Source organism: Natator depressus, chromosome 3 (genome assembly GCF_965152275.1).
Source record: "Natator depressus isolate rNatDep1 chromosome 3, rNatDep2.hap1, whole genome shotgun sequence".
Taxonomy (NCBI): domain Eukaryota; kingdom Metazoa; phylum Chordata; order Testudines; family Cheloniidae; genus Natator; species Natator depressus.
Window position 1 is genome coordinate 34,213,881 of NC_134236.1, and position 20,093 is coordinate 34,233,973.

Here is a 20,093-nt window from a genome sequence, read left to right on the forward strand (position 1 = left end):
GTCTGCTCCTGAGTCAGCACTGTATGCATGGCTAGCTGGAATAGAATGAAAAACTGAATAACTCCCTGTTGGTTTTTTCCCCCCTCTGCATAGGAAAAGTCATATAACTTGCCACAAAGAAGAAAAACATCTACAAAAACTGTCCATAATGCCAACCTTATCTGTAGACATATACTGTCTTTCTGTGAGTGCTCTGGTCTTTCTGTATTTCTTTGTAATGCTAATCATTTTTGTTATTAGTACATTTATGAAGATACTTTTTGCACCATCTGAACTAGACTAGACTGAAACACATGATGCTCGTTTGCATCATGTAATGGTGATCCTCACAGGCGCCGACGTTCTAAAGTGCCGGGGGTGCTCAACTCCCAGATCTGTCCCAGGCCCCACCCTCACTCCACCCTCTTCTCCCAAGGCCCCATTCCCACCCCACCTGTTCCTGCCCCCGCTCCACCCCTGCCCCCGAGCATGCCGCATCCTCGGTCTTCCTTGCCTCCCCAGCCTCCTACATTCCGCAAAACAGCTGATTGCAGCGAGTGGGAGGTGAGGGGAGGTGCTGATTGGCAGGGCCTGCTGGTGGGTAGGAGCCACTGGGGGCAGGGGGAGATGCTGATAGGGGGGCTGCTGGTGGGTACTCAGCACCCACCATTTTTTCCCCATGGGTGCTCCAGCCCCAGAGCACTCACGGAATCTGCACCCATGGTGATCCGGATTAGCAGAATTTGCTTTGCTACATGCCATATTTAGTCATATGTTATGATGTGACAAATTGGTGCTGTTCTGTATCTGAATACTGGTGGAGCAGTAAGCCTCAGAGCAAAATTAGCCCAGGCCAAATTTATCTCTGGTTACAAGTTACTGCAGGGATGAATTTTTGGGCCATGTTCTAAGAAAAGAAAAACATTATGCTGGGGAATCTCTGGATTCCACATTTTCTTCTGGAGTTCAAAAGCAAAGTGCTCTTAAACAGTTGTGACAAAGTTCCTCCTCTACCTTGGTGGGTCTTGCGCTTATTGGTAGATTTGCTCACCTTGGAGCTTCACAGCAGCCCAAAGCCCTCATGAACCCACAGTCCAGGACAACTCTTCCTGTGTCTGACCAGGAGTTAGGAGGTTTGGGGGAATCCAGGCCCATTCTCTACTCCAGGTTCCAGCCCAAGGCCCTGTGGTATTCAGCTGTCTAGAGTGCCTCCTGCGACAGCTACAACTCCCTGGGCTACTTCCCCATAGCCTCCTACCAACACCTTCTTTATCCTCACCATAGGACCTTCCTCCTGGTGTCTGATAATGCTTGTACACCTCAGTCCTCCAACAGTCTGCATTCTCACTCTCAGCTCCTAGTGCCTCTTTCTCCCAGCTCCTCACATGCACACCACAAACCTGAAGTGAGCTCCTTTTTAAAACCCAGGTGCCCTGATTAGCCTGCCTTAATTGATTCTAGCAGCTTCTTGATTGGCTGCAGGTGTTCTAATCAGCCTGTCTTAATTGTCTCCAGAAGGTTCCTGATTGTTCTGGAACCTTCCTTGTTACCTTACCCAGGGAAAAGGGACCTACTTAGCCTGCTCTCCTGCTGCTGCCCTCTGGCCTGGGCTTTCCTTGCTTTTTGCCCCTGCTTTCGGCTTCCCCCCTGACCGGGCCAGATGCTCTCCCCCCTTTTTTTCCTTTTGTTGTTTTTTTTTTCTTTCTCTGCTGTTGCTAGAGTGCTGGCTGGCCGCCGGCCGGCTGTTATCCCCCCCCACGCCCGCCCTCGGACACTACTGCCGCTCCAGCTGAAACCGCCCGCCCTGAGAGAGGGGGGGCCTGCTGGCCCGCTTCCCCAGAGTGGGGGGGTGGAAAGACCCAGCCCCCAGACCCAGCCACTTGCTGTTTGTCTGCGGACCTGTCTCCGGTTGAGAGGAATCTTATCACTTGCTCCAGCATTTCTGGAATGCAAAAAAGAAAACCTGGAACAGACAGAGAAAAAGCAGTCCACCGGTGGAATACTGCCCAGGGAATCTACAAATCACCATGGAGGGGGCCTCAGACTGAGTAACTTTCGAACTGCGCTCTCGTGTGGGAGGAGGCCTTGACTGTGTCGTGACTGTGTTCGTAGGGACATAGGGGGTGTGGCATGGAGCTGCCCCCCAATGCATCTGTGTCCTCCCAACCCCCACACTACTATCCTCATCACTGCTCCCTCCCTCGTCATTGCTGGCTGGTTAACATCTGCCTCTGGACTTAGCTGCTCGCCCTGGTTCCACCGTGTGGGCCAGAAGCACCAGCCAACCAAACAGGACTCTCTGGACAAGCGTACGGTGGTTCATGTGCCCCTCCCCCTGAACTGCCCATCCCACAGCCTGTCCCTTTTTACCTGACCCCCAACTCCTGTTAACCACCTGCCACCGCCCCCACTGGGGCATCAGCAATGGAGGGCAGCGGGGTAACCTCCGCCGCTGCCATACCCACCGCCTCACTAGACTCTAGGGGAGCCCCCCCAGCTGGTGGGAAAGGCCAGGGCAAGAAGAAGGGGAAGGGCCCCGCTAAAACCACCAGGCCCTCCGTAGCAGGGGCTACCCCCACTGTTGCAGCCCCGCCGCCGACCACGGCATCCCTCCCCGCTGCCCCCTCCACCAGCCCTGCGGCTGTCCCTCCCTCAGCCCCAGGACGTATGCCCAGGCGGTGGCAGCCCCCCCGCCTGCCGCCTCGTCATCTCTCCCGCCCACCGCCTCCGCCACCATCAACCAGCGGCCGGGGCCCCTTCCCCACCATGACAAGGAAGCACGGTGTCCAATGCCTCCTGGTGCCCGCCTCGCCCCACGTGGAAACCTACGTGCGGGCGTTGGCGAGGGTGGTGGGGCCCTTGGCCATTGTGGCGGCCTCCAAAATGTATGGCAAGGTTGTCTTCTTCTTAGCATCGGAGGCTGCCACCCAGGAGGCAGTGGAGAGGGGCCTGGCCGTGGGGGGGGATGTTTGTCCCCCTAGAGCCACTAGAGGACCTGGGTGTCTGCCTGGTCCTGACCTCTGTCCCTCCTTTTCTCCCCAATGCTGCCCTGTTACCCGCCCTTTCCACCCTGGGGAAACCTGTTTCTGTCATCAGCCCTCTCCTGTTGGGCTGCAAGGACCCCACCCTCCGTCACATCTTTTCCTTCCGCCGGCAAGTGCAGCTTCTACTGCCGTCGGCGGCGCATGCGGAGAGGCGCTCGAGGGGTCCTTCCTAGTCTCCCACCAGGGGGCCCGTTACTGGGTGTATTTCTCCACGGGGGAAGCCTGGTGCTACCTCTGCCGGGCATCAGGGCATGTCCAGAGGGACTGCCCCTTAGCCCAGCAAGGAGGGGCACCTGGGATCCCCGAGACCCGGCAGGACATCGGCCCCGTCATTGCCGATGCTCCTGGCCACCCAATACCCGAACCCACCCCCCCTCCTCTTCGGACCACCACTTCTCCCGCTCAGGCCCAAGGGGCACCTCCCCTACAACGCCCAGACGAGCGGGAGAGCCCCGCCCTCGCTGCTGACAATCTGGCGGGGCCTATGGAGGAGGGTGTGGCAGAGAGACCACCAGGCATGGGAGAGAGCCTGCGCCAGGGAGAATCCTCCCTCCCTTATGCCGCCCCACCGCCCCCCCCCAAGTCCCTGAGCCATCGCCTTTACCCCCTGACACGACCCCTGCTAACCAGCCCCCAGATGATGCCATGGAGGGCTGGGCCCTAGTCCAGGGGAAGCGAGGCAAGCGGAAGGCTCGAGCTCAGCCTCATCTACCCGAGGCGGAGGCCCCCCAGAAGACCAGGAAGGGGGGCACCGATGCCGAACCTTCCACTTTGCCCATGAGTGCGTCCCATCCACTGGTGTCAGCCGGGAAAGACGTGGTAGCACTGGAAGGTAGTGTCTCCCCTCCATGGGAGACCCTCCCCTCTGAGACCCTCGAGGAAGCCCCTTCTGTCCTGACACTACCCGAAGCCCCTGTGAACCCTGAGGCAACCGTTGTGGCAGGTGCCAGCGGGGAGAACCCCAGGGCGACGGAAAGTGTCCTCTCCTCCATGTTCGAGGAGATGGAGGCCCTAGATCTGACCCTGGTCGCCCGGGGGAGGATGACCTTTTGTCAGCAAACCTCGATTTGGGCGACCTCACTCCACCCCTCTTTTCCCCATGCTCCCTCCCCCTAACTGCTGCTTCTGCTCCCACCTCCAAGGAGCCCCTGGACTCCTCCATCGAGCCGGCCGCTGATGGCGCCCCGCTGACGACCACCGAGCCTGCTCAAATGACAGCCGGCGCCACACAGCCAGGACACGAGTTGCCAGGGGCACCCCCCGTTGGTGCAGAGCAATCGATTTCCTTCTCGGGCGGGGGCCCAAAAGAAGATAATCCACCTCCTGATGCTGTGGCCGCTAAATCCACCATAGAGCCCGCGCCTGGCATGACTGAGAGCTCCCTCCCCACCCCCTTAGCCCTCGAGTCTGATCGGGAGGCGCCACCATCCAGCTGCTTGCCTCCCGAAACCCAGAACCTCGCCCCTGCTCCTGCCCCTACCCCTATCCAATTTACCTCCTACAATGTCATTGCCGCCACCGGGGCTGTCTCCTTCCCTTTCCCAACTGATGACCCCCAGGGAGCGGCCTTTGTGTTCTCCTGCCCCGACCCATTAGGAGCTGCTATCTTCCTTCCACCGCCCCCTATCGCCCCAGAGCTTGAGGCGGGCCTAGAAGCTCCAGCCCATCAGGCACCCCGTCGGGGTCCGCACCCTGCTTGTCCGTTTTAGTGGACCACGGGGCTGCACCAAGGGCCCCGCCAGGGAACAACCGGGAAACCGTAACCCCACCCCCCCATGAGCTGCGAGGAGAGCTGCGGAAGTTTTTAGAGGATGTCCGTGGCTCCCGCAACAAGGTACAGCTTGCTCACCAGCGATGGGGGGATTTTTTTCAAATCCTCTGGGCCACAAGGGCCCTCATGGGGGAAGGTAAAGGGACGGGGAAGCAGGATGCCGCGGCCTACTGGTGGGTTCGCGTCTTCTGTGACCAATTACTCACCTACGGGATGGGTCAAGGACTGTTGCGCGGCCTGCTGGGGGATGCGAGCGTCCCTACCAGTGAGGATCCCCCCCCCCCCCGACCCCTCCATGACACCTCTCACCATCGCAATGTTGAATACCTGGGGTTGTAGGATGGCTCTCTGCAGGTCCCAGGTGCTCTCCTTCCTTCAGGAGGGAGGGTACTCTGTGATTTTCCTGCACGAGATCCATACAGATCCGACCGCCGAAGACAGTTGGCGGCTGGAGTGGGGGGACAGGGTCTACTTTAGCCATTCTATGATTCGGCAGGCTGGAGTGGCGACCCTGTTCTCCCCCAACCTACGGCCCGAGGTGCTAGGGGTTGCCGAGGCCGTACCGGGTCGCCTGCTGCATCTCCAGGTACGTACAGAGGGGCTCGTGGTTAACCTCATTAACGTCTATGCCCTGACATCGGGCCCGGAGTGGCTGTAATTCTATCAGCAGGCGTCCGCTTTCCTTGGCACCTTAGATTCTCACGAGGGCCTGGTCCTGGGAGGGGATTTTAATACCACCCTCGAGGAGCGAGACCGCTCGGGGACCGAGCCGTGCCTGGCTGGCGCGGACACCCTCCTGGAGATAGTTGAACATCACTCCCTAGTGGACATCTGGCGTGACCACCACCCGGATGACACTTCCACATTCACCTTTGTCCGGGTGGAAGCCCATCGGTCGAGCCACTCCCGGTTGGACTGCATTTATTTATCACGCTTCCATCTCTCACGAGCCCACTCCTCCAGCATTTGGCTGGCCCCATTTTCTGACCATCACCTAGCCACCGTGACAGCCTCCCTCTGTGCGGAGAGGCCGGGGCCGGCCTACTGGCATTTTACAACAGCCTGTTGGAGGATGAGGGCTTTGTGACGTCCTTCCAGGAATTCTGGCTGGCCTGGCGAGGGCAGCGGCGTGCCTTTCCCTCGGCACGGCGATGGTGGGACCTGGGGAAGGTGCGCGCCAGGCTTTTCTGCCGCGACTACACCCGGGGCACCAGCCGATGGAGAAATGCGGCGATAGAGCAGTTGGAACGGGAGGTCTTAGAGCTGGAGAGGCGTCTGGCCGCCAGCCCTGAAGACCCGCTCCTCTGTGGAGCGTGCTGGGAGAAGCGGGAGGAGCTCTGGGCCCTCAAGGACCATCAGGCCCGGGGTGCCTTTGTTCGATCCCACATCTGCCTCCTTCGGGAGATGGATCGCGGCTCCCGCTTCTTCTATGCCCTGGAGAAAAAGAGGGGGGCCAAGAAACATGTCACCTGCCTCCTGGCAGAAGACGGCACCCCCCTCACGGAACCGGCGTAGATGTGCAGGAGAGCCCGAGCCTTCTACGCAAGTCTTTTCTCCCCAGATCCGATCGACCCTAGCGCTTGCAGAGTGCTTTGGGAGGAACTCCCTACGGTCAGCGTGAGCTACCGAGACCGGCTAGAGTTGCCTCTCACTCTGGCCGAGTTCTCGGAAGCCCTCCGTCATATCCCCACTAATAAGTCTCCAGGCATGGACGGGCTGACCGTGGAGTTCTACCGCGTATTTTGGGAGGTCCTCGGCCCAGACCTAGTCACCGTCTGGGCCGAGTCTCTGCAGAGCGGGGTCCTCCCTCTTTCGTGCAGGCGAGCTGTGCTTGCCTTATTGCCGAAGAGGGGGGACCTCTGCGATTTACGAAATTGGCGTCCCGTCTCGCTCCTCAGCACCGACTACAAAATCGTAGCAACAGCAATCTTGCTGCAGCTAGGGTCTGTGCTGGCGGACATGATCCACCCAGACCAGACCTACACCGTCCCGGACCGCAGTATCTTTGATAACCTATTTCTGGTTCGGGACCTTTTGGAACTTGGGCGTAGAGACGGTCTGTTGTTCGCCCTCCTGTCCCTAGATCAGGAGAAGGCGTTTGATAGGGTGGACCACGGGTACCTCCTGAGCACTCTGCAGGCGTTTGGCTTCGGACCCCAGTTTGTGGGTTTTCTCCAGGTGCTGTACACTTCCGCAGAGTGTCTGGTTAAGCTCAACTGGACCCTGACCGAACTGGTCAGCTTCGGGCGAGGAGTACGGCAGGGGTACCCCCTCTCGGGCCAGCTGTATGCTCTGGTGATCGAGCCCTTCTTCTGTCTCCTCCGCAGGAGGTTGACAGGGTTGTGCTGCGGGAGCCAGAGCTGCAGCTGGTCCTGTCGGCGTACGCTGATGACATGCTCCTCGTGATCCAGGACCACGGCGACTTGGCATGGGTGGAGGCTTGCCAGGCCATCTATTTGGCAACCTCCTCTGCCCGGGTCAACTGAGTCAAGAACTCTGGCTTGGCAGTAGGAGACTGGCGGCAGGCGAGCTCCCTCCCACCCGCGCTTCAGACCATCCGGTGGAGCGCGGGTCAGCTGCTCAACCTCAGCGTTTACCTTTCTGCCACGCAACCCTCTCGACCGGAAAACTGGGAAAATTTAGAGGGCGGGGTGATAGAGCGGCTCCGGAAATGGACGGGACTACTCCGATATCTCTCCCTCCGAGGGAGAGCATTGGTGCTTAATCAACTAGTCCTGTCCATGCTCTGGTACCGGCTCAACACCCTGGTCCCAGCCCCGGATTTCCTGACCAACCTCCAGACATTGATTCTGGGGGTCTTTTGGTCGGGAACGCACTGGGCCCCTGTAGGGGTTCTTCATCTACCCTTGAAGGAAGGAGGACAGGGCCTGAACTGTCTACACACTCAGGTCCGTGTCTTCCGCCTCCAGGCCCTACAGAGGCTCCTCTATGGTGCAGGCAGTTTGGCGTGGAGCCCACTGGCGCACACCATCCTGCGCCGCATCCAAGGGCTCCGGTATGACCGGCAGCTCTTTTATCTCCGTCCAGGAGGTCTTCCGCGAGACCTCTCGGGGCTGCCGGTCTTCTACCAGGACCTCCTCCGGACTTGGAAACTGTTTTTAACGACCAGGTCCGTGGCGGCCACCGAGGGGTAGATCTCCTCGCAGAGCCCCTGCTACACAACCCCCAGCTCCGTGTGCAGGTGGCGGAGTCCTGCTCGGTGCGCCAGAGCTTGATCCTGGCAGAAGCCATGAGAGTCGGAGACCTCCTGGACTACGACCAGGGAGACTGGCTGGATCCCCTGACACTCGCCCGGCGCGTGGGGCTCTCCAGACCTTGCACCCCCCGGCGCGTACTTCAGGAGGCGAACGCCGCTTTGCCGCCCGCTGCTCGAGCTTACCTCAACCGGGTCCTGCTCGAGGGCACGCCCCGCCCACCCTCTACCCCAGGCCCGCCGGACCTTTTAATTGGACCCCTGCCCCGCGGACCCAATCGACCCCCTCACCCCTTCACTGCGAGCCGGCTGCATGAACTGCATGAACTGAACTAAAGACGGCTTCCATCCTTCTGCCATGTGTTGGTGAATCACATTCTGTTGTGTACTATAGCATGAGGTGATGCAATCTTTCTGAAGCTGTAAACAATTATTTCCTTTTGGTCTACATGCCTTTATTAATCCAGGTAGCAATTACACAGTCTGAATATTTGGCAACTGATGAGTCATCTTTGTGGAGAAAGCACATGCAATCCTGACTCTGACCTGATTCCCTTTCTTATTTCACTGAATTTAGTAAACAGTGTCCAATACTGGTGGGGAACGAATGCATTCCCAGGTACCTTTCTACTAAACTACAGAAGTGAAAAATAATCATCCATTTTGCTTTGGTATTTCTTTCATCTGAAGCTGGCTACTTCCGATGTGGGTGCAGCTCCTGGCAATATGCCCTGCAATGTAGGTGGTGTTCTCAGAACAGGAGTGAAGAGCTGCCAGATGTGCTATATGTCATCTACACTGAGAACTTTTGTCCTTTTAAAATCTCCAACTGATTCATTTCACTTGGTGACCATAAACGTTGTTGTGTTTTTCTGATGTAACCATATGACAACCAAAAGCAATGACAACCAAAAGCAAAGTATGATGTAACATTGGTTCTGTGTTCAAGGAAGGTGAACTTTAACTTGCTCAGTAGTACTTTGCAGCTGCAGAGAAGGCACAAACAATTGTGGGAATGGGGAAATAAAAGCAAGTGTGCATTACAAGAATGCCCAGCATGCAATATATCCTGAATTCTACCACTATGTTGCATGGAGGAATTCTGTGTCTTAGCAATAGCTATCCCTGTGTCAAGATTTTTGGACCAGGTTTAGCTACCCTCTCTCAGCAGCCAGTGAATGATGAAGTCAGGGAGCAGAACGCCTCTCTCTAAAGGCTCAGATGGCTGTTTTTCTATTGAATTCGGTGGGAGTTGGATGGGGCCTTAAATGGTCAACAGGTAAAAGGGAGAGAGAACATCGTTTTCTATCCCATCCCATCAGCAGTTAGGAGGGGAAGTTTCACCTTCACGTAGGAGGGAGGAGTGACTGGAGCTCCACCCTGCCATACATTTTTGAAGCATCACAAAACAGCACAAGGGATTCCAGTGTCATAAGAAAAAAAAGTGGCAGACTTTTGGTTCACAGGAAGGAAAAGTTTAGGTCAAAGCACAGCAATTCCAACCCTCCCCCCCCACTCCCTCCAACAGCTTCGTAAGCAATAAAGGTGTCCTCATGCTTGTTCATGCCAGTTTTTAAATCAATAGCATACTGTTCACTATCAAAACGATCTGAAAGCATATGCTGCTTTTTTTTTCCTTCTTTTTTTTTTTTTTACTGTAAATTCTCATAGCTCTTTCCCTCCTTCTGTACCAGGCTGTGGGTCAGTGATATCAATACCACAGATCTCTCTCATGCCACACCTAAACTAAATTGTCAACAGAGGGTGTTGCAGCAGATTCATACATCATTCCAGTAACTGTAATATCTGTTGGGAAATGCAAAAACACCAGGTGCATAGCTGCTGGTTAGAGTTTCCATTACTTTACCTGGGGCCGTTTTGTAATGTGCAACTATTTACATCACACATAGAAATCAAAAGTAGGTGGAAGGTTCTTTCCAAACTACATTGACCGAAGGAATGTATGTGTCAGGTAGCTGTACACTGATACATACACACTTTCTATAACTGAAAGTGTTACCTTATTGAGGAAATCTTGATGGTGCAGGTGTGTATACTAGTTGACTCATTCAGACATTGAGAGAATAGAATGAGCCCTCTGATCTGACATGTACAAACAATATTTTATCCATTTGCCTCTTCCAACATTTACAGTTCATCCGCCCTTGTTCATCTGTTATCCAGAATTACACAGTTCTTGATGGGAAACAAACAATCTATGAAGACAAATCTTAACCGTCTCATTTCAGACTGAGTATGTCAGCCTGCATGAGCTAAACAGAGTTGGGCAGCTCAGTACTTGAACAGGAGACCAGGGAGGTGCTGCAGGAATGTGGAGGTGTTACTTCACTAGGCAATGTGTTTTCTTATCTGTCTAATTAGGTACATATTTGGTCCCTACTACCATATTATCTCAGCTTCTCCTTATATGCCAATGTCCCAACATAGTGTGTCGATTGGCTGACATTATTGCCTGAAATTTTTCTATACTAATTTTACTTTAGGTAAAATTTATTCAGTAAAGCTCAGCTCACATACAGCATCTGATTTTCAATGCAATTCTGACTTTAAATAGTAATTATTACAAAAGGAAGTCCCCAAGGCTTTTGAAATAATAGTGTTTATAAATATTTATATTTTGTATTGTTGTTTAATGACAATTACCGAAGCACAGCAGGGATTTATTTTCAGTTCTTTAAATTCTAAAGTTGTTGTTTGTGCTGTATGACATGGGATTGAACCACATGGGACTGGAGCCAGACTGAATCCATACCTAGCTGAGTTCCATATTTGTTAATTCTTTAGAGGATCTTGGATTGGGGGTTTGGACATATCTTTTGTCTAAATATTTAGTACTTCTGGTATACTATCTCAGTGTAGCTTACCTTAACTCCAGTAAGAGTTATGATCACTGACTCAGAGGAGAACGTATCTGAAAATACTAATTTGGCTTTGACACATTATTGGAAATCTTGTGGAATATTACTTAGATTGCAAGCTCTTTGGGGCAGCCACTGTTTCTGTGTTATGAGTTTGTTCAGTGTCACATGCCTAGGATAATGGAACCGGAGACAAGGCACTACTGCAGTAAAAAAAATAGTAAATAATGCATGCAGGTGGGGAGACCAGTAACACTTTTCTAAACGTTTAATATTAGTGAAAGATGTTTGATTGACAGCACCGGAAACAGAAGTCCTCAATTTGTCTTCAGAACAGGTACAGAATAATAGGTGATCACAATGCCATCTTTCCCACACTGCCTCAACACTGAAAAAGAGGGGAATGCCTCTTGCTGTCTGAGGGTTCTGTAGTTCAGTTTTCATTCCAGCTGAATCTCTGGTCTCTTTGCCGAGACTGGCAGCAAGGGTTGGTACCTGTTGTGGTGGTGGTATTGTGTTGGTATCTGTCAAATAGGAACTAGACATCTTCCACCAAACTCATTTAATATACTGTTGGGCCACTCAGTGGTCAGCAGTGGGCGATTTTAGTCCCTAACAATCTGGGCCTAATTTGAACTGCTGACCTGGAAAATGTTTTGGACCATTACTAATCCCCTGAGCCACTGAAGAGTTTGCTATTTAACATGTAGGTTAAAGAGAAACTTGCAAAGCATTGCAGTATTATATTTCCTACACCCAAAGCTGTTGACTCAGAAGCACTAAAGCTAATAATGAGCAGGGCGAAACCAGTGAAAGCGCTATAACAACTCATCTTTCCGTTAGAGATTTAGAAGCTATTTCCCCTGACATGATCAGTGAAGACAGAGGGCTGGATTATGGCTGCTCCTTCTTAGGTGCACAATGAGAGCAACCCCTGCCCCTTTTGTGCATGAGGTGACCAGAATTGGAGCAAGAAATGGAAAAGACCTATTATGTCATCCAGTCTATCCTCCTACCTTGTCAACCTAAATTGCCTTATACTGAATTTCCTCCTATAATTCATCCTATTTACACCTTCAGGTAACACACTAAATGAGTCACTGCCCCCCCCCCCCCATTGTGTGTAACGCCCTTCAAATGTTCAGACTATCATGTTTCCCCACCTTGTTGTCCTTTAGCCAAATACCTGGCGAGGTATTTCCAATAGAGATAAGGAGGTGTTAGTAGCGTTATACAAGGCACTGGTGAGACCTCACCTGGAATACTGTGTGCAGTTCTGGTCTCCCATGTTTAAGAAGGATAAATTCAAACTGGAACAGGTACAGAGAAGGGCGGATCTTAAACATAAAAAAGAAGCTTACAAGAAGTGGAAGGTTGGACATATGACCAGGGAAGAGTATAAAAATATTGCTCGGGCATGTAGGAAAGATATCAGGAGGGCCAAATCGCACCTGGAGCTGCAGCTAGCAAGAGATGTCAAGAGTAACAAGAAGGGTTTCTTCAGGTATGCTGGCAACAAGAAGAAAGCCAAGGAAAGTGTGGGCCCCTTACTGAATGAGGGAGGCAACCTAGTGACAGAGGATGTGGAAAAAGCTAATGTACTCAATGCTTTTTTTGCCTCTGTTTTCACTAACAAGGTCAGCTCCCAGACTGCTGCGCTGGGCATCACAGAATGGGGAAGAGATGGCCAGCCCTCTGTGGAGATAGAGCTGGTTAGGGACTATTTAGAAAAGCTGGACGTGCACAAGTCCATGGGGCCGGACGAGTTACATCCGAGAGTGCTGAAGGAATTGGCGGCTGTGATTGCAGAGCCCTTGGCCATTATCTTTGAAAACTCGTGGCGAACGGGGGAAGTCCCGGATGACTGGAAAAAGGCTAATGTAGTGCCAATCTTTAAAAAAGGGAAGAAGGAGGATCCTGGGAACTACAGGCCAGTCAGCCTCACCTCAGTCCCTGGAAAAATCATGGAGCAGGTCCTCAAAGAATCAATCCTGAAGCACTTACATGAGAGGAAAGTGATCAGGAACAGTCAGCATGGATTCACCAAGGGAAGGTCATGCCTGACTAATCTAATCGCCTTTTATGATGAGATTACTGGTTCCGTGGATGAAGGGAAAGCAGTGGATGTATTGTTTCTTGACTTTAGCAAAGCTTTTGACACGGTCTCCCACAGTATTCTTGTCAGCAAGTTAAGGAAGTATGGGCTGGATGAATGCACTATAAGGTGGGTAGAAAGCTGGCTAGATTGTCGGGCTCAACGGGTAGTGATCAATGGCTCCATGTCTAGTTGGCAGCCGGTGTCAAGTGGAGTGCCCCAGGGGTCGGTCCTGGGGCCGGTTTTGTTCAATATCTTCATAAATGATCTGGAGGATGGTGTGGATTGCACTCTCAGCAAATTTGCAGATGATACTAAACTGGGAGGAGTGGTAGATACGCTGGAGGGGAGGGATAGGATACAGAAGGACCTAGACAAATTGGAGGATTGGGCCAAAAGAAATCTGATGAGGTTCAATAAGGATAAGTGCAGGGTCCTGCACTTAGGATGGAAGAATCCAATGCACCGCTACAGACTAGGGACCGAATGGCTAGGCAGCAGTTCTGCGGAAAAGGACCTAGGGGTGACAGTGGACGAGAAGCTGGATATGAGTCAGCAGTGTGCCCTTGTTGCCAAGAAGGCCAATGGCATTTTGGGATGTATAAGTAGGGGCATAGCGAGCAGATCGAGGGACGTGATCGTTCCCCTCTATTCGACACTGGTGAGGCCTCATCTGGAGTACTGTGTCCAGTTTTGGGCCCCACACTACAAGAAGGATGTGGATAAATTGGAGAGAGTCCAGCGAAGGGCAACAAAAATGATTAGGGGTCTAGGGCACATGACTTATGAAGAGAGGCTGAGGGAGCTGGGATTGTTTAGTCTGCAGAAGAGAAGAATGAGGGGGGATTTGATAGCTGCTTTCAACTACCTGAAAGGGGGTTCCAAAGAGGATGGCTCTAGACTGTTCTCAATGGTAGCAGATGACAGAACGAGGAGTAATGGTCTCAAGTTGCAATGGGGGAAGTTTAGATTGGATATTAGGAAAAACTTTTTCACTAAGAGGGTGGTGAAACACTGGAATGCGTTACCTAGGGAGGTGGTAGAATCTCCTTCCTTAGAGGTTTTTAAGGTCAGGCTTGACAAAGCCCTGGCTGGGATGATTTAACTGGGAATTGGTCCTGCTTTGAGCAGGGGGTTGGACTAGATGACCTTCTGGGGTCCCTTCCAACCCTGATATTCTATGATTCTATGATACTAGGATGATCCGAGGAATGGAAAACCTGTCTTATGAAAGGAGACTTAAGGAGCTTGGCTTGTTTAGCCTAACCAAAAGAAGGCTGAGGGGAGATATGATTGCTCTCTATACATATATCAGAGGGATAAATACCAGAGAGGGAGAGGAATTATTTAAGCTCAGTACCAATGTGGACACAAGAACAAATGGATATAAACTGGCCATCAGAAAGTTTAGTCTTGAAATTAGATGAAGGTTTCTAGCCATCAGAGGAGTGAAGTTCTGGAATAGCCTTCCAAGGGAAGCAGTGGGGGCAAAAGACCTATCTGGCTTCAAGATTAAACTCAGTACATTTATGGAGGAGATGGTAAGATGGGATAACATGATTTTGGCAATTAATTGATCTTTAACTATTCATGGTAAATAGGCCCAATGGCCTATGATGGAATGTTAGATGGGGTGGGATCTGAGTTACTACAGAGAATTCTTTCCTGGGTATCTGGCTGGTGAATCTTGCCCACATGCTCAGGGTTCAGCTGATCGCCATATTTGGGGTCAGGAAGGAATTTTCCTCCAGGGCAGATGGGAAGAGGCCCTGGTGTTTTTTTGCCTTCCTCTGCAGCATGGGGCACGGGTCACTCGCTGGAGGATTTTCTGCACCTTGAAGTCTTTAAACCACGATTTGAGAACTTCAATAGCTCAGACATAGGTGATAGGTTTATTGCAGGAGTGGGTGGGTGAGATTCGGTGGCCTGCATTGTGCAGGAGGTCAGACTAGATGATCATAATGGTCCCTTCTGACCTTAATATCTATGAATCTAAACATATTACCTCTTTTTTAAAAAAAAATAACCTGGCTCTTTGTGGTTCTTGAGCACAAGGTGCATTAGAGAGTCACACTGGCAGTGCTTCTCGATGCCCCCCAAGGGACGGTAGCCATAACTCAGCCTCTATTCACACCTCTTAGGTAGGGTGACTATATTTTCCCAAAGGGAAAACGGGACATTGCATGGGCCAACCCTATCTCCCCCACATACAGGATCAGCCTGAGGCCCTGCTCTGCCCCCCAAGCATGGAACCAGCCCAAACCCCTCCTGCCACCTGCCTGCACAAGGCCGCCTGAGGCCCTCCTCTATTCCCCACATGTGGGACTGGCACAAGACCTCCTGCTTCCGGCAAAAGACCCCCTGCCACCTGCTTGCACGGGGCTGGCCTGGCCTGAGCCACTCTCCTGAGCCCTTCCTCCTGCGCAGGGCTGGCATTGCCGCTCACCCCATCCCGCATGTTCCTCTGCTCCTCACTAGGGGTCGCACCAAACTTTTTTGGCAAAACTCTGTGTTTGTCCAGTTTGCTCTTGCCATCTGATGATCAGTTGACAAGAGCAAATGGGACAAATGCACAGTTTTGCCAAAAAACTGGGAATGGCCAGGACAGGGCTTAAAAAAGGGACTGTCTCAGCCAAAATGGGATGTATGGTCACCCTACTTTTAGGAGGTGGCGGCCTCTGTTTCTATTCACCCAGCACCCATGGAGGCATTCCACCTGCGTCTGACCTATGCAGTCAAAATGTCTGTAGCAACTCCCACTGTTGGATTGCATCGTCACATGCACCCTTAAGGTGGCTGCAGCTTTAAAACCTGTCTAACTGATCTTAGGTTTATAGAATGGCTATCACTATGCTAACTAATCCCAGATAATTTTTACAGCCAGAATTGCAATTTGCACAGTGCAGTGGCCTGTAACAATTTGGGATGTTGATGCCATGTTGCTTAACTTAACACAAGTACCATAATCTTTTAAGGTTTGAAGCAAACTGTGGCTTTCAGTGTACTTCACTGTAGATGGAGTTGCACTATGTCTGTGTGCACTATAGGAGGGCTCTACTGTACAAATATGAGGGTAGGATACATGTAATAATCTTTCACATGGTTCATTGGGACCAGACTCAGGACATATTGGTAGGCACAACAGAGATTTGCCCAAATTTACTATGCCCAAAGAGAAACACATACTCTCCCTCCCTTATTTAGAGGATTTTACTTGGCTCATTATGTGATGCACATAATTTGCAGTATGAGCCTGTTCTTACAATCCTTATGCAGGTAAATTTCCCATTGACTGTGCAAAGACTAGGATTGAGCCCACTAGTCTCTGCATCAGTGTTATGGTGATACAGAAGAGTACTGGCCTAAAGCTCACCCTCCAGAATTCTTTCCTTCTTTCAACAAATTTGTCTCAATAAGAAAAGGGGGGGAGGGGCATTTTAAAAAAGGACAATAGAAGGAGAAATTTAGCTAATGTAACATTCCATGAAAACAATTAGAGTTGGCCTTGATAGCAAGGGAAACATCTAGTTTATTGTAGCAACCTGTAAAAGTACAGAAGTTAACAGATTGCTAAGTAAAATTCTTTTAAAAGGTGTTCTGTTATCTCCGAGGTAATGAAAATTGCAGTGTGATGTGGCAGTTGCCGTGGTAACCTCTTGGCTGTATATTGAAGAGCGGAGCACAATGCAGTAGTTACGTGAAGCCCATGTAGTTCCTGAATGTATTAGGCTACTCAAGGGCGACTTTAGCATTAGGCATCCTTTCTACTGTAGCTTTCGTGCTTACAGCCTTGTATTATGCAGATCTGACTGGGCCTTTGTTACCCTGTAGTTACCACGAGGATGAAGTTTTGAAAAAAATACAATTTTTCTAGTAGTGCAGACATTTTCTGCAAGGTTCGCCCTTCAGAACTGAAAAATTAGGAGGCCTTTTAGGGAACAGTCTGTTGCAAAAATGTATCAGTTCATCCATATGGAGAACTGACTGTAATCCTACAGTTCCAGTTAACTTCAGTGGAAGTTTGGGTGTTCTGTACCTCTGAAAATTAACCCGGTACTATTTTTGCTATTTTACCTCCTCATTAACGCTCCATCTCCTCTCCATTCTCATCACAAGATACATAACTATTTCACCCTTGTTTACACTTTCAGTTTCTTACTCTTCTTCCATTACCTTTTATTTCAGCTTATGCAATTGTATTATTTAGGCTCCTTGTGATACAATTTGTAAGAGAGACATTGTGCAAAATTTCTCTCTCTCTCTCTCACGCACACACACACACACACACACACACACATGTGATTTTATCTATCCTGCCACCCATCAGTGTAGTAGCTGAGCACTTTCCATGTAAATTCAGTTAGCAATAGTGAAATCCCTAGTGGCTTCATGGAGTCTGTGGCTCTTCCCTTTCTTGGGGTACAAAAGCATTGCTTGCATCAGTGTGTTTTTGTTATAGCGGGAGCGATGGTGAAGGGGAAATGGGACAGGTGTTAGTGTTGTGTCATTCAAATAAGGGTGGCTTCTCCTTGGGATGGAAATAACCCATGTAGTAGAGTGGAATCTCAAGTAGTTTCAACTCATGGAAAGCTCTTGAATTATTCGGTGGGAGGGAGGTTTCCTTTACCCTGCCTCAAAAAGAAGCTTAAGGTTCCACTCCCGTGACTTGCAGATCTCAGGGGAACTGCTAGATGTGAGAAACTTCTACAGGGCGGTCCCTTGCCTCTGTACTGCTACCCATGTCATATGTCCAAGTCTATGGTTGTAATGAACTCAAAGACATCCATGTAGAGTAGCATGGATTGGAATCATACAGGAATGGGTAATCTAATGACAGGTACGTTGTAATAGATCTATAAGTATTTAACTGGGTGTATGAGTATCAGTGAGAGATGTGAGTGTAGTTATATGTCTGTGTGTCTATACTACTTGCTCCTGTCTCCCTTCTCCCCACTTCTGTTTATGAAGACAATGCAACTGGGAAGATTCCTCTCAAATTAATTCAATTTATTTCAAAACAATTTGAGGTTCATCCCATGCAAGGGTCACTTAATCATATTATTATTCCTGTGAAACTCTGAGTGGGACACAAAGCAGGTAAAAGTAAACTCAGGTGATCTCATTGGGATTAAACATACTAATTAAATCTGGCAGCAAAACTATTTTGTCAGCTTCCTTTAATCCTGTATTTAAATCAGGCTGTATGTATTTTGGCTCCAGATTTCATATACTCATTTTTCTGCGAACTTCCTTTTAACCATATCTTGCCATCAGTACATATGTGGCTGCTTAAACATAAATGTCAGGATATAGACCTGTATGGTTAAATGCAAGGTGCCAAATTCTGCTCTCAGATCCAGCAGGTTCTCCGCAAAATGTAGTAACTGTCTTCTTATGGGGGTTCAGTGCCCAAACTGTTGATCTGAGTATGTTCTACTAAACCTCAAATAGTAATGGATCTCAGGCATTCACAAGATACAATCTCCCAAAGGAAGAGTGGCTTTATCAAAGGTCGGACTACCCATCCATGAAAAGTTATTTGCACACTGCGATCCAGAGGTGCTGGAACTAGGGGTGCTGCCACGTCCCCTGTCTTAAACTGGTTTTCATTATATACAGGTTCAATGGCTCTCAGCACCCCCACTAAACAAGTGGTTCCCGCACCTGCTGCCATCTGATGAATGTGGAGTTGAAGGCAAACTAGTGTGTGTGAGTTATACTGCTAGACTTTGAGTTCGAGCTTCTGTAACCTGCTGGTCAGTGTGTGTTATGTGTCTTCAGCTGCCTGCTGCACAGAGGATGTGAGTCTGTTACAGCTCCTACCTACAGAGCCTGGCTTTCTAGCTCAAGTTGACATGACTTTATGCTGTCAGCTCGGAAGGTCCACAGTTCAGTTCCTGGTTTTAGCTAAGATGGCAGCTGTCACACTTGCACAGCTACATAGGCAGGTTAGAAGTGTTAGCTTTCTGAATTAAGTTATAAACACATTTTACAGATGAATTAAAGACCCAAATGGTAAATCTAGCACCCAAGGATTTGTTACTGCTTTTTCGGTCTATTGCGTACAGAATTGCGTACAGTCACAAGCACATTGCCAACACTAAAAATCCAGTAAATAATTGCACCCTAGTTTTCATGTGATAGAAGTGGGAATAAACTTTCCTGTTATGTAAACTGTTTGTTTCAGAACACATAAAACCAAACTGCCATAGCTTAATTGACTTCATTGGAACTATGCCAGTTTACACGAGCTGAGGATCTGGCCCCTTGTGTCATGGGAAAACTGCAGATTGGAAATTGGTTATATAGACTGTTTCAATTACTATTGGTCAGATATATTGGACTGCTGGGCTGATACCCCATTCTGTCAGTGATTTTTATGCCAGTGGAATTCCCTTGACTTCTGTGGAGTTACACAAATGTAAAACCAGTATAACACAATGGAGAATCAGGGCCTACATATTTAGTGATTCCAACAGTGCTGAGCAATATTTGAGGAGTAGGTGTGTGGGATATAGCACAGAAAGCCAACACATGGTAGTGTGGCATAAATACTCATTCTGCATGGGTTTGGGATGAAGGTATTCTTCAGAAGTGGCAAAACCATGAATCTCCCCAACTGATTGCTGATAACATTATACTACTACCTCGTAGGCAATTCATAGGCCATGTACATTAATAAAAAAATTAAAATATTCTAGAACAGCTTTTCTTTAAGAGCAGTTTTTGTATCCCTTTATTTGTAAAACCAGGTGCCTTACTTACTTGTTCAGGTCAAACTGTACAAAGCTCACAGAGAGAGAGAAAAATTAAATCCAGTTAGCCCTTCTAAAAATAACCCAAAAAGATTTCCCTCCTTTCAGAATGATGCAACTAAAAGCTTTGATGACCCTTTACCTTCCAGGGTTAGAAGAAGGTGCCATGTCCCTTATTTGAAACCGGGGTAACCCCCCTTTCAAAAGTGTAAAACTCTAGCTATCAGTCATGCGATATCAGACTTCAGTCTTGATGTCAATGGTGCAAAAATGAATGTGACCCAACCTGGAATTTAGGCCTGGAATGTGACTTTTTAGGAGTTGGAGGAATAAGATCGTTATTGTGACAGGCAGCT